This window comes from Thamnophis sirtalis, unplaced genomic scaffold (genome assembly GCF_051295495.1).
Source record: "Thamnophis sirtalis isolate CommonGarterSnake01/CBP01778 unplaced genomic scaffold, rThaSir2_p1.2 scaffold_6, whole genome shotgun sequence".
In the NCBI taxonomy this organism is placed as follows: Eukaryota; Metazoa; Chordata; class Lepidosauria; order Squamata; family Natricidae; genus Thamnophis; species Thamnophis sirtalis.
In genome coordinates, this window is record NW_028261386.1 from 45,203,704 (window position 1) to 45,214,425 (window position 10,722).

The following is a 10,722-nucleotide window of genomic DNA, read 5'->3' on the forward strand; positions in this document are numbered from 1 at the left end:
GTTTTATGCAAGCCCAACTCATTTCTGCATTTCAAGCAGTTGCTTCTCATGGTCCAAAAGTGGCATTCCAGGATCCTGCACAGATGATATGGGAATCCAAGATCCAACGGACACCATGTTGAAGAAATGTGCCTTAGGAACCTTTAAAAATCAAAGGACATTATGACAGACAAGCTGGGCACCCATATGCATTGAAATTCAGGATAGTAGTATTTACCCAATTCCTTAATGTTATAATTCGACAAGGTCATTGTTACATTTGGGGTTTTGAAATATATTTCAGAGTGACTTCTGCCCTCCAGCCATTTTTTTTAAATGAAGCAAAAGACAAGGAAGAGGAACAAGAGGCAAGTGTGAGTAAGCAGAGGCTAAAGGAAGGACAAAGATTGCAGAAGGAAAGGTTGACATCTACCCTTTTATGACACATCTGGTAAGTTCCTTAGTTTTATGCAAGTTTCACAGTACAATCTAAAGGGACAATGAAAGGCCATACATACATACATCATATTAATATACAAAGCTGTCTTACACTGAGCCTGAGATGCATGAGAGATATGTGATAGTACTGAGCCAGTCTAGTTTTGAATAACACAATACAGGTAGCCCTGATCTTATGACCACATTTGAGCCCAAAATTTCTGTTGTTAAGTGAGTCATTTGTTAAGTGAATTTTGCCCAGTTTTATGACTTTTTTTGCCAGAGTTGTTAAGTGAATCACTGCCCTTGATAAGTTAGTAACCTGCTTGTTAAGTGAATCTGGCTTCCCCATTGATTTTGCTTGTCAGAAGGTTTCAAAAGGTGATCACGTGACCATGGGACACAGCAACAGTCATAAGTAGGAACAAGTTGCCAAGCATCTTAATTTTGATCACATGACCATGGGGATGCCTCAAAGGTCCTAAGTCTGAAAAAAAGTCATGTCACTTTTTCCAATGGCGTTGTAACTTTGAACTACCATCAAATGAACTGTTGTAAGTCAAGGACAACTTGTAGTTGCTCTGCATTTCCAGGCTGTTTCCCCACACAAATTGTTGTCTCTAGAAATGTTATTCATTTGCTTTGTTCTTAATCCTGATCCCCTCTGGTAGATTAATATTTAATTAAAGTTAGATTCTTAACTGCTACTCTATTTTTTCTTAGCCCACTCTTTATTTTTAATTATTATAATTGCTTTTAATATTCGAAACCGTTTTGGGGGCTCTGTTGAAAACTTAAAGTTGAAGTAACATAATATGTATACTAAATCGCCTGTTGAACCACAAGAAATTTTAAACCAAAGAACTCTAGTCTAGTTGACCACTTTTTCCAGTGGTCAACTAGATGTCTATAATAACTCTCCTATATGGATAGAAAGGCTTCTTGCTAGAGAAGGAGGCAAAACTGTTACATTTGAAGATGCTCAGTTTTTCCAACAGATGCCAATGTAGGAAAAAAGTTAGATAAACACTGAGAAAGACTGAAAAAGCAAGTACCCTGTATGCCAGTTCAGTCCATGTTCTGGTATTGTGTCCCGCTAGTGGCCAGCAGAGCTGGCAGCAGAATCGAACAGTGAGGAGGTTGGGGAGGAACATGGGCCAGTCCTGGAGACTGGGGAAGGCTCAGACAAGGGGTCTGCGTCAGAGGCAGAGAGGGGTCAAGGCCATTTGGCAGTTCTCAGCTGCCTTCGGAGCTAGACAGCGGTGAGGCAAAGGAACAGCTGGAGCCTGTTCCCAGTGTGCGCATGCGCAGAGGTGCCAGAAGAAAAGAACAGCTAGGAAATCAGGGTTGACTTGGGAATAAAGCCACAGGTGGATGGTGAATGGCCTCTCCCATAAGAAATAAAAGAGGAGCGAAAGGGAAGTAGGCTTTTGCAAGAAACAAACGATGACAAAATCACAACCACACACAAACGTATTAACATTAAGCAAATGATGTGTCATTATACAACACACTTCATTTGAACCTCCCACATGCTAGGCAGAATAGACTCTTAATTGTCAGGGTCTCTGGAGCAGAGTTTTTCACAGCAATTGGAGTCCGTAACTAGAAATGTTGGGGGCTGAAGCCATACTGTCAATAGATTACTGTAAAAGACAATTGCGCCAGGGATTATTAAACATTAGCTTTCTAAGGAGAAGCATGTTAATTTAATTAGCTGGAAATAAAGTATACTTGTGCATTGCTAGCGGCACATGTGGAACTCTCTGAAAACAAACAGCTAAGGACAGAACCGTAGCTGAGACACTGAGCCATAAAGGGACTTCCCCTGTCAATGGCATAACTGAGGAGATTCTAAGAAATGCTTGACCATCACCTGACAGGACCTTGCCCAAGAAAGAAACTTTGTGTTGCCATCACTCTGCTACTAATCCCGTTTCTCTTTCCTCTGTGCTGTAGCACGTCCAGCACTTCCTTTAAAAGTGAGCTCAGCAGCCACCAACTCTGTGGAAAAGTGAGCCCCTCTTTTTCCAGAAGTTGAAGGTTTTGTAATCAAAAGAGGTTCCTCTCTCCAGTAGAAAGAGTATGATCTCAGAGGGCACTTCAGTCACTCTGTCACATGTACAGCTAAGGCAGCTCTATAGTCGTAAAGCTTTACAAGAAATTGTAAGCAAAAATGAGTCTGATGAGCAGGGAGAGTGATGAACAAGCTCTGTGTCATTGCTGAGACAATTACAAGCTCCTTATTACCAGAACTAAAAATTCTGTTTTCAAACTCTTTGCAACAATGAGAGCGTCTCCTACTTATTAATGCCCGCATTCATGTTACAAATAGTAAATGTAAAATTACAAGGCTAACCCACATGCTCTGCATTTTGTCAGGGCTATTTATATATAAACTACATTTCCTCAGAAGTCAGAACCACAGTGATTACCTTCAAGCTTTCTCACATGGCTAAAGACAAAAACTCCCTTAATTTAATGAACAGTTTCACTGCCAGGCCAGAGAAACAGAACCAAACAGTGGCTGCAACAATAAAGATCCCCAGATCGAAGGGATTCATCCTTTCCCTCCTGTTTGCCAGTAAAAGCTGTCCAAGTTGTTATTGCTCAGTATCAAAGAATATGTTTTGTGGTGTGGTGGTGTGGTAGTGATGGTGGTGGTGGTGGTGTGTGTGTGTGTGTGTGTGTGCACTTTTGAGTCCATTTTTGACTCCTGGTAAATGTCTCAACTAATCCACAGTTTTCTTGGCAAGATTTCTTGGAAGTGGATTGCCCTTGCCTCCCTTCTAGGGCTGAGAGAGAGTGACTGGCTAAAGGTTACCCAGCTGGCTTGGTGTCTTCAAAGAAGTGGAGTGACTCTGCAAAAGTAAAAGCAGAGAAGATCAGCTTTCTTTTCCTTAAAGACAATCATGTTGGTAGTGAATCTGGGAACAGTTGTTACAGGAACAGCACTGTGGCTCCATTGTCTAATGAACTGCATGTCATTCAGACCTTTTAATCTATCCTGCCTAGCAAAGATTCTCTCATGTGTAGTATGGCCTGTGACCTGTCTATGCCAAAGCTTTATAAACTCTAGAATCCTCTAACGTGTAGCCAAGACTGGAAGCAACTTGATCCAATGAGATCTCAGTGTTCTTTGCTTTTAGAAGATGTTCTGAGAACCCTCCTTTTCCAGGATTCACAGGATCAACAATTGTCTTGTATGCCAAACAAATCACAACTTGTACACAAGTTGTGATTTGTCTGACAACTGTCCTATGAATCCTGGAAGATTGTCAAGATGTCTTCTAAAAGCATATAAACATCACATCATCGGATCATCCCATTTCATTTCTGCTACAAATTGACAGGATTTGAATCTATTTGATTACAACTACCTATGCTATAAATGGAATGCATTCAGACTGATTTAGTCATAAACAATAAACTTATTTTGGACTGGATCTTTGTAAGATCTTCGCATGCTGCACAAAAATTTTTAAACGCTATGGTGAGTGCATGGGACTTGTATGTATGAATTGAATGAGCCCACTTTTACTGTTATTATTGCTGTATTTGTTTTTGTTTTTAACCATTACGTGGGGACTGCTTGTGTGAGTGAATGAATATGTGTGACTCGGAGGGCCCGCTGGGGAAGGCGGGGGTCACCAGGGTGGTTGGGGGGACTACTGCCGCGGGAGTGGGTCGGAGCATTGCGGTCATAACAGGGAGGGGCAGATACGGCGGGGACTTTAGGGCAAGCCATTACCGGGGAAGGAGGGTTCGCTACATCACAGAGATCCCTCCTTCCGGCCCTATGAGTCCCACTCCAAGACCAGATGGCGCGAGTAGTCAGGACCCTGGTCTCAGGCTGCTGTTGCTAAATGCCAGGTCTGTTGTTCACAAAGCTCCTCTCGTCCGGGACTTAATTGTTGACGAGAGGGCAGACCTGGCATGTATTACTGAAACCTGGCTGGGCACAGAAGGAGGAGTCCCCCTTGTAGAGATGTGCCCAGAGGGATTTCAGGTGCTTCATCAGCCGAGAGCCCAGGGAAGGGGTGGCGGTGTGGCTATTATTATCCGGGAGTCTCTGTTACCTCGTAGGGTCCCTGCTCCGGAGCTTGCCGGGTGTGAGTCCCTGCTGATAAAGTTGGACCTCAAGGGTCAAGTGGGTCTGCTGCTAACGTACCTGCCTCCCAACTGCGTTGCAGCATCCCTCCCCTCGCTCCTCGAGTCAGTAGCCGAGCTGGCAGTTGAGCTTCCCAGGCTTATAGTTCTGGGGGACTTTAACTTGCCATCGCTCGGTGAACGCTCTGACGGGGCACAGGAGTTCATGGCTTCCATGACAGCCATGGGCTTGACCCAGGTAATCCGAGGCCCAACTCATACAGCGGGTCACATGCTCGACCTCGTATTCCTCTCAGAGCAGTGGATGTGTGATCTTGGTCTGAGGGGTAATGAGATCATACCCCTGTCGTGGTCAGACCACTGCCTACTGAGGCTTGACTTCCGGAGGCCAAACCCCCACCGTAGGGAGGAGGAACCGACCAGGTGGTTCCGCCCCAGGCGACTTATGGACCCTTTGAGGTTCCAGACGGAGCTTGGGGTAATTCCCGACACTCTCGCCCACAGTTCGGCGGAGACTCTGGTAGCCGCCTGGCATTCGGCGGCATCGGAGTCTCTTGACCGGATTGCGCCACTACGGCCCCTCCGGGCCAGTGGATCCCGGAGACCTCCTTGGTTCACCGAGGAACTCCGGGAGAAGAAGCGCCGGAGGAGACGCCTAGAGCACCTGTGGAGGTCCGATAGGTCCGAGGCGAACCGTGCACTTCTGACCACCTGCACCAAGGATTACATCCGGGCACTAAGAGATGCCAAAAGAACGCATATCTCCGCCTTGGTTGCATCCGCCGAGTCACGCCCAGCCGCCCTGTTTAGGATCACACGCTCCCTCCTTAATAAGAGGGATGTGGGAGATCCCTTGCAGGGTAGGGCTGAGGACTATGCCCAGTTCCTGGCGGACAAAGTTGCTCGGTTTCGGTCGGACTTGGACTCCACCGCAGTAGATCCAGCCGGGACACAGGGGGTTTACTTGGCAAACCATCACTGGGTTGAGTTCCAGGATGTTGCCTCTGGGGATGTGGACAAGGCCATTCGAGCTGTAAGTGCCTCCACCTGCATTCTGGACCCGTGTCCCTCCTGGCTGGTTGCCAACAGCAGGGAGGTGACACATGGCTGGATCCAGGCGGTCGTGACCGCCTCCCTTCGGGAGGGGCACTTCCCCGCCGCACTTAAAACGGCGGTGGTGAGACCCCTCCTGAAGAAACCATCCTTGGATCCAGCCATTTTAAACAACTATCGTCCTGTCTCCAACCTCCCCTTTATTGGGAAGGTTGTTGAGAAGGTGGTGGCCTTCCAGCTTCAACGGGCCTTGGAGGAAGCTAGTTACCTTGACCCCTTCCAGTCCGGCTTCAGACCTGGTTACAGCACAGAAACCGCTTTGGTCGCATTGACCAATGATCTCTGGAGGGCCAGAGATGGAGGCCATGCGTCCATCCTGGTTCTCCTTGACCTCTCAGCGGCGTTCGATACCATCGACCATGGTATCCTTCTGCGACGACTACGGGAGGTGGGGGTGGGAGGCACTGTTTTGCAGTGGTTCTCCTCTTACCTCTCGGATAGGTCGTAGTCGGTGTTGGTCGGGGGGCAGAGATCGTCCCTGAGGCCCCTAACATATGGGGTGCCGCAGGGTTCGGTCTTATCCCCCCTACTATTTAACATATACATGAAACCGCTGGGCGAGATCATTCAGAGGCACGGGATAAAATACCACCAATACGCGGACGATACACAATTGTATCTGTCCGCTCCGTGCCAACTCAATGAAGCGGTGGACGTGATGAACCAGGGTCTGGAGGCCGTTAAGAGCTGGATGAGCGCTAACAAACTGGTACTCAACCCGGACAAGACCGAGTGGCTGTTGTGCTTCCCTCCCAATAATTTGGCTGACATTCCAACACTCAGGCTGGGGGGTCAAAGTTTATACCCCTCAGACAGGGTCCGTAACTTAGGAGTCCTCCTGGATTCACAGCTGACTTTCGACCATCAGCTGACGGCTGTGACCAGGGGGGCATTTGCCCAGGTTTGCCTGGTCCGACAGTTGCGGCCCTACCTGAACCGGGAGGCTCTCACAACAGTCACTCGAGCCCTTGTGATCTCTAGGCTGGAATACTGCAATGGGCTCTACATGGGGTTGCCCTTGAAGAGCATCCGGAGACTGCAGTTAGTCCAGAATGCAGCCGCGCGAGTGATAGTGGGCGCACCGCGGTTCGCCCACATTACACCCATCCTCCGCGAGCTGCACTGGCTACCTGTCGGTCTCCGGGTGCGCTTCAGGGTACTGATGACCACCTTTAAAGCACTCCATGGTAGTGGATCTGGATATTTGAGAGACCGCCTTCTGCCGATTACCTCCCTCCGACCGATTAGATCACACAGGCTGGGCCTCCTCCGGATTCCATCCGCCAGTCAATGTCGACTGGCGACTACACGGAGGAGAGCCTTTTCTGTGGCAGCTCCGACCCTGTGGAACGATCTCCCCATTGAGATTCGTACCCTCACCACCACCCAGACCTTCCGCACAGCCCTCAAGACCTGGCTCTCCCAGCAGGCCTGGGGATAGGTTCCAATTTACCCGCCCGAGTGCTGACTGTTGAATGCATGTTGTGGTTTTACTATTTTATTTTTGGTCACTTATTGTTTTTCCCTTGTTGCTGCACACCCTTCCCTTATGATTGTAAGCCGCCCTGAGTCCCCTCAGGGAGAAGGGCGGCCTATAAGTCTTAATAAATGAAATGAAATGAAATGAAATGAAATGAAATGACTATAAAAAAACCAAGGAATGTTTTGAGTTAATGTTATCTGAATAGTGAGATCCCACTATTTTTATGAAGTCAGAATAAATAGGATAATTTTCTAGGTTAGGAAGATTATTTATGAATGATCAGATGACTGGGTATGTACACATAGTCAACTAGTAATGGGCAGCTTCAAGGATTTTGGGCCTCCTTGTGATAGTGGTTTTTGATTTGAACTTGGATTAAATATCCTCTCTAACAAAGAAAGCTATTCAACCAAAAATTGGTGTGCAAATGCCTCTGCATGGGAATCATATGGTACATGATGGAAATAGGCATCTTCTTTGCTTCCTCTTTGTCCTGTTAGTATGTATGTATATAAATCAAATATTTGACAAGTCCTCAAAATATCTAAAGGAAACAAAATCCACATGACGCTGTTTCTAGAATTTTCTACCAGTTGGATGAAAGAGGATATATAACAATATGATCATAAAATAGTGCTTAGTCATGGGTTCATTTGGCCCAAAATGTATCCATTTAACATTTCTAATCTCACAAATTCTTGGAAGGTTGTTTTAGGTCTATACAATGATTGTTGCTTAGTCTTGCCCACCTTGAAGGGCTGACAATATGGTTCTGTTGATGAATTGTAAAATGCAGATTGGCGACAATAGATACCAGCACTTTAAGTGTAATGTTTCACAGGGATTTTCCTTGCATGGGGCCCTTAATCTGCTACATACTAATTGAGAATTAAATCACACAAGACCTCCTGGGATCAGATGAAAACTACTTCTAATATTCCTATGCAATTATATGCCAAGTAGCACAATTTCTTAAAAGCTGAGGCTGGAAGAATGCTTGGTTCTGTATCTGAGAAGTTAAAACATTTTATCTCTTATCAACACACTTTATTAGTTTCTTCCAGGAGGATAAATTGTATCGATTAGTTCACGTCACACTTGTGACTTGGCAGCAGTATTAGATACCCGCCCATAAAACATCATCTCCTCATGAATCTTTCATTACCAGTGTGGTCTGACAAGCCAGCAGTAATCATTCCATCCTTACTCTTGTGGGTGATGCCACTGCAGAGGCTTCTCCTATTGGATCAGAGTGTTCCATCTGTTTACAATACAGATCCTGAGAGCCTTATCAAATTTCTCCCAGGTACAAGAAGCTTACATAACAATCATGTGCTATTTGTTTGGTGAGGACATTGCAGAAATAATCTGAAATCATTTCCAATTAAACATATGACTTGCAGTACCAAGATGAAATACTGTCATTCTTGCTTACAGCATACTAACTCTTTTACGGAAAGGCTGGGCTTGCATAGATAAGGTGGTTCTTAAAATTACACCTTCCAGTTAATTCCTAATTCTGTTACCGATTCTATATAACGCAGTAAAGAAACCTGGATAGCTGGATTGTAATGCAGCTGTATTGCTTTCCGATACATGCTTTTCAAGCAGAATCATTTTCTAGACAGGTGGATCGGCCTGCAGATGTTATTGAATTTTGAGCATTATTGCCTGCGATGGATGATGTGCTCCTGGTAATTGTAGGGTGATCACTGGTTCCCCTTCCTTGATTAAAAACTGAATTTAAAGTGCAAGAGCTTTCCTACTGCTTGGCCTTGATGAGTATATTGAGAAGGAAAGGGAAAGATAATCATAATTTTCTGAGCTGAGAATTCCAAAAACTGTCAGTCAACTAGTCAAATGCATTAATATGTCTTTAGTAACAGCAGTAGCAGCAGCTTGATGACAGTAAATAGTTGATGAAGATTTTTCCTGAATGGTATTATTTTTCAATGTGTGTGAACAAGATATGTAGGACCAAGTTAGGTAAGAAAAAGAAAATTTGTCTTATATTGCAGTGAAATTATTTCCTTATTCATTTTTTATCATTTCTCCACTACAACTGATGGCAATTTCTGAAATCACCCAACCACTGTGTTAAAATAACAATAACAAGGCCTTATGTCATCTGAATAAATGTCTGGGTAAAGCTATGAAAGCACTATAATTCTCTGAGGCAAAAAAGGGCTTGGTCTGGCAGTTGCTATCCAGAGTTTCTGCCAGTATTGCTTCCTATCCCTTGCTAATAGATCTTTTAACTTGAGATTCAAGAAACTGAAACTGGAATTTTTGGAATGCAAAGCATCCCCTTTTAGAAAAAGAGAAGTCCAATATGATGTGCATGTATTTTGAATTCCTAGCTTTGGCATTATTAGCACATCCTGAAGAACAAGTTGGTCAGAAACCTAATTTTATTATACTTCTTTTTATTACAAACATATTACACAGTCTTACCATTAGCAAACGTCCCTTGGTAATTTTTCAAACCATTTCAAGTAATTTTTCAAGATTGATTCCTAGTAACTAGAGCAGGGGTGTCAAACTCAATTTCATTGAGGGCCTCATCAGGGTTGTGTTTGACCTCAGGGGAGGGGCTGGGCTGGGCGTGGCCAGATCAATGTCACTTGTGTCGGGAGCACCTGTGGTGGCCCAAGTGCTCTGCCAGTGAAAATGGGCTCCTGAGCTCAGTCTTCGACAGCCTCCTGCAACCCTCTTCCAGCAAAAACGGAGCTTGGGAGGACCCCACAGGACCCCACTCCAAGCTCCGTTTTTACTGTCAGAGGCACCACAGGCCAGTCCTTTGCTGTTTCCAGGTTGGCCCCATGGGCCAGATCTAAGTACCCTACAGGCCGGAGTTTGACACCCCTGGGCTAGAGGAACAAGTTCCTGCAGTTTACTGACAATATTTTCAGAAGTGGCTTGCCATTGTTGTCCTCTTGGAGCTGAGAAAAAACAATTGGCCAAGCAGAACTACAACTCAAGCCTGCCAGTTTCTAGCTGGGTGCATTATACCACTACACCAAACTGTGTTGAGCCAACATTAAAAACTATAACTTACAATATGAATTAAAGGTAAAACAAGCATGCGAACTAAAGTTGATAGGAAAAAAAACAGAACAAAACTTGGAGGGTCAATAAGTACTAAAAATCCTGAAATGCTGGGAAAATAAAAAGTTTTTCCTTGGCAATAACAACAACAATGGAAAAACTACAGAAAAAAGGAGAGCTGACATCGCGATGGTATGATGTGTGATCTTGGTGCCCCAAATTTCTGCTGCTGGACGGTCCATTTGGACCTAAATCGTCCTGCAGAGACAGTGATTGAGAAGGGCACCTCCGGCTGATCTCATGGGACACCGCAAAGTCCCTGAAAGATCCAGGAATAGCCCTTTTTTCCTGGCAACAGAAACACAACTAATGAAGCTGTTGAAGTTGGGACAGTTCCGGAACGGGAAGAAAGCAGAAAGAGAAAGTGTGTCGAATTGGTGAGGAAATTTTATTATTTGAGGAAGAGACTACCCAAGAAAAATAATTAAGTTAAGATTGAAGACAGAAGACTGTAGGCAGCGAGATTGATCTGCATTGAACTTAGTGTGTTA